This window comes from Borostomias antarcticus (genome assembly GCF_949987555.1).
Source record: "Borostomias antarcticus genome assembly, chromosome: 12".
Lineage (NCBI taxonomy): Eukaryota > Metazoa > Chordata > Actinopteri > Stomiiformes > Stomiidae > Borostomias > Borostomias antarcticus.
In genome coordinates, this window is record NC_140245.1 from 13,243,774 (window position 1) to 13,248,773 (window position 5,000).

At 45.5% G+C, this 5,000-nt stretch overlaps 1 protein-coding gene across 1 annotated transcript in view; it reads left to right on the plus strand.

Moving 5' to 3' along the window:
• Nucleotides 1-5,000, plus strand: part of LOC311315963 (neuronal membrane glycoprotein M6-b-like) — a gene marked incomplete at its 3' end in the record, with an annotated part of 18,750 nt that overhangs the window by 7,198 nt on the left and 6,552 nt on the right. The window lies entirely within an intron of this gene.

The window sequence follows — 5,000 nt, forward strand, 5'->3', positions numbered from 1 at the left end:
ATCCATAGCCCTGCTCGGAATTTACCCATAATGAACTCGAAGGAAATTGCCCCATAATGAACACAAAGGTGTTAATTGAAATCAGGCGCAAGCAGAGAACAGACCTGCCGGTGGAATATTCACCAGGGATTAATAACCTTATTAATCAGACTCCACCCAGACCAATGTAGTGGCCATGATGAATGGGCTATGATGAATGGGTTATGCACATGCAGTCCTACAGCTGGGATGAATGGAGTTAGGTCACATAATCTTGCATGCGCCATTATGTAATTGATAACAGGAGCAGGACAATCCCCTTGGAAATGTATCATGTTGTTAAAATCTATTGTGTAGATTTTAACGTCTGGTGAGGAGAGAGAGGAGCCGCAGTGACAGAGTCAGACACTCGTCTGTTGAGGAGAGAGGAGCCGTAGTGACAGAGTCAGACACTCGTCTGTTGAGGAGAGAGGAGCCGTAGTGACAGAGTCAGACACTCGTCTGGTGAGGAGAGAGAGGAGCCGCAGTGACAGAGTCGGACACTCATCTGGTGAGGAGAGAGAGGAGCCGCAGTGACAGAGTCAGACACTCGGACGCTCAACTAGTGCGGTTAACAGGCTGCCATGGTAACCGCTATTCACCGGCCCCCGGGCCAAAAAATGCTTTTTCGCTCTCACTCTCTCTTTGGGTCTGTCTCCCTGGATCTCTCTCTCTCTCTCTCTCTTTTTCCTCTGTCTTCGTCTCTCTCCCTCTCTTTTTCCTCTGTCTTCGTCTCCCTCTCCCTCTCTTTTTCCTGTCTTTGTCTCCATCACTCTCTTGCCTCTACGTCTACGTCTTCATCAATCTCTCTCTATCTCTCTTCATCTCTCTCTCTCTCTCTTCATCACTCTCTCTCTCTCTCTGGTGTCACAGAGAAGCAGGTTTAAAGCTCAATGCGCTAACTTTTTTATAGTTCAATATTCACCTTTACTTGCTATTAGTTTATGAATTTTCGTGACATGAGACTGCATGAGACCCAGTGAATTTATTATTTTAGATTTTCGGTGTACTGGCTAGTAGACTGGCGGTAAATCTTGTGGTGGAAACAGAAGTGACGCGTTTTGGATGTAACAATATCAGGAAGACAACAAACCCTTTGCCCCGCGAAACGAAATCTGGAATTTATCTACATGCACATAAAAGAAAGACCGGTATTTACTAGGGATGTCCCGATCCCATTTTTTGGGGTCCCGATCCAATTCCGATCTTTTCATATTGGGTATCGGCCAATCCCGATACTGTCCCGATCCGATTTCTCTTATTTTGTGTGTGTGTGTGTGTGTGGGGGGGGGGGGGGGGGGGGGCTGTGCTTTAATAGCTTTTATTCTCTTTTCCAAATAAACAAGAGCTTTCTTTCTTTGTTGTACAAAATTATTAATAAATTAAATTTAACCAGTCACTCTGAGTCAAGAGCATTATAAAACAGTCTCAGTATAAAAAAACAGAAATCTCAACTCAACTCGGTGGTAAAGAAAGACAATGCAGTCACTCTGACCATTACAAAACAGTCTCTGTTCACAACCCATGTCATTCTAGATAGATAGATAGATAGATAGATAGATAGATAGATAGATAGATGAATATTGTTTATTGATCCCTGTGGGGAAATTCAAGTGATCTCAAACAAGACAAGCGCAGTACAAACACAGCCTACTGTAAGTAAGTACCGTACAAATAAGAGAGACAATATTATACCTTCTTCTTGTTTGAGGCATTGTCTCTGGCAAGCTTATCCTTTCTTTTCAAGCTTTCTTGTAGCGTTTGTTGATGTGCATTCCAAGCAGCCTCTTGTTTCGTCTAACGCCCCAAACGCACTGGAAGAGTCAATTGACGCACTTCATTTGACTCGCCGCATTTGACGCTCCTATGGCGCACTGAAGGCGTCAGTTTTGATAGGGAGCTGATTTAATTTAGATTGATTTGTCGATTTGTCCCCATTTGACACTCCAAAATGTAAACAAGTTCGGAGTAGAAGCGTCAAGGCAGTTTAACTCGCCTCAAAACACTTTTGGTGCGTGATCGGCCATTTAAAACAATTGGTGTACTTCAAAACACTAGCGTCAGACTCTCCCAGTGCGTCTGGGGCTTGACAGAATTCGTCATATTCTTTCAGGTGGTGTTTTTGAAGTGTCCGTTACCTTTTCTTTCAGCAATGTCTCTCAACCCTGGATACGACCTAGCAACCAAACAATGAGCCTAGCAACCTAGCTAGGCTTCTAGATGTATGTATTAATAGGTTCTATTAATACATCCATGCTAGCAACCCAAACTAGCTAATTCCAAAGCCTACTGTACGTGAGATATATCTATGACTGTAGCTACCTGATATTGCTAGATAGCAATGAGCGAAGTGTAGGCTACTGCATATTTGCTGTGCAACATATAAATCGTCCAGCTGTCAAACCTAGTTGCCAACAAACTATGTATGATAGCCAGACACCTGATTGTCCTCAACTCCAAAAGTATTGTTTTCATGTCGTGGTTTATCACTGCCAGGCGTATCTTACGTTCATTGTGAGTTGATTTGCAAGGACGGGATGTGTCATATCATTATGTGAAGCAACAAGGTATTAGAATCCAGCAATGGCCTCTTCACACTGTGATATATTTGGATGCCGTATATAATGTAAATGAATAAATGAGGTGGAGACCATTTTCCATACGTCTGGCTTCTTTTACTGCAACTCTCAGACTGACGTTACAAAGTGATAGGCTAACGTTATAACACAAAGTGAAAAAACAGTTTTTGATTTGGGGACAGTGGTGTCTGGCTATCAAAAAGAGTTTGTTGTCAAATAGATTTGACAACTGGATAATGGATGTGTTGCACAGCAAATATGCAGTATCCAACACTTCGTTCATGGCTAGCTAGCAATGGTACAGCAGTCGATGGGATGAGCTCATTTGGGTTGCTGTCAAAGCCGGTGCATTAATTTAGATCGGTAATTAAACTTCAGCCGAACTACATGTGCGTTTTAACACACGTCTGCTGGCCAATCAGAGTATTAACCCAGGCAATGGTATAATGTGTGTTAACCCGTTTTATTTAGGCTATTACTTTGAAGTAATAAAAATGAAATGGATCAGCCTTGAAATTAAATTGGATCGGCCGATACCGATCCAGCTGAAAAGGCCTAGACCGGTCCGATCCGGGGATCGGTATCGGGACTTCCCTAGTATTTACCTACATTGAAGCCATCCTTCCAGAAAGTCCATTGAAGTAACCACAATCTTCCAATCCAGTCTGCTCCACGCGCATTTGTTATCATATTTTTTTAATATCATTACAGCAAGTGAGTGGGGGATTGTGGGAAGTGTGGTTCTTAAAATGCAGTGCCGATTTTATCACGACCAGAGGGGCCGCCAAAGTGCCGAGTTATCTCATGTAGCTTTAACCTCTTGCCAGTGAAGCCCCTGTAGCCTACTGAGGTGTGTTAAAGCAATAGAGAACAGCATACGTGTTGGAGTTAAGGGATCACTTATCATGCGGTTCTCACACAGAGTCACTGTTGAAGACTGTACAGGTACGCTCTGCTTCGACGCCGAGCTGAACGGAGCTGCGCTGCTTTGGACTGCGTTGTCCGGCGATGCGCATTACAGCTGAGAAAGTGTGTGGGAATAGGACCATGTTCTGAGACATCACAGCCAGCACCAGGACAGAACCGAGGCCAGCATGGTTCAAGTTGGCAGAACAGACTCTAACGTGAAAATACCACTCGTGTTAGACTCTGTCAAAACAACTTGATGATCTATTGAAGGGGGGAAGTAGACACAGGGTCTCTGTTCAACCTCTTTGGTTTAGAACATTACTCTGGAGGGGCCCTGTAGTCATGTTTCACCCCAGAGAGAGATGGAGAGAGAGAGAGAGAGAGAGAGAGCTGCTCTAATGAATAGCCCATCGATTTCCGTTCTGTCTGGCCAGGCCTGTCCGCTACTGCCTGTCCACTTCCCATTACTGCACTTAAGTGCTGGTGATGAACGGTCAGTGGACAGGCATAGCTTCGGGCAGCCCCGGCCGAGGACCCCTCCCCTCCTGTGTGAAACAGGCGGAGGTCCCTGCCCACGGGGGCCGCGGGTCCGGTGGGTGGGATACCACACGATGTCGACTAGTCTTTTCTAGTCGGTCGCATACTGTTTCCTGGCTCTTCTCTGAGATCGAACGAGTTCGTGCCCAACCCTCCCTCCTCCCCTCCCCTCCCCCAACACTACTCTGCATCATCTTGTCTTGTTACTTCATTAACATTAATAGGATAGTGATCCATTATGCAACAGCCTGTGTGTGTGTGTGTGTGTGTGTGTGTGTGTGTGTGTGTGGTTACGCAACGCTTCATGCCTGAGTCTTCGATATTAGCGTCAGCCTCCTCATAGATTTCACCGCCATGTCGTCTTAAGCCAGCCGCCGCCATGGAAAGGGTTGTGGTCGGTAACCCAAGGCCACACGGTTTAGACCCAAACCCTAAATTCAAGTGAGGTTGTGTTAGGAAGGTGTTAGATGTGTTGGGCTCAGAACCATGTTCATGATCAGCTTTAGTGGGTGACGTGTGACGGCTCCACAATATGGCGAACGTGGAATGAACGGCTTGCACTGTAGGCCTGCTGGTGTTTGACAAACACATTCACCTCTTTATTCCTGTGCACCTGTAAAACAAAGAACCGCTACGCCACTGAAGGATATCAGCTGCCAATTGGAAAGGGTTGTCATGGAAACACCAAAGTGGCACATGCAAGCGAGTGCAGTTTTCCCAGAGTGGCGCTCCCCGTTTGAGAGGAAGGCGGTGGGTTATTTTTATCAGCGGTGGTTATATAAGCTTGAACAGTTTAGCGGGATGTGATTATTTTTTATTTTTCTGTCACTCCCTTTTGTTCTCTGACAACGGGGCTGTCGCCAATCCAGGGATCACCTGTTTGGGAGCTTCTCTCAGTCCCATTCTCCTACCCACTGGTCAGTGTGAAGCTGGCACAGACCAACAAAACCAACCTTC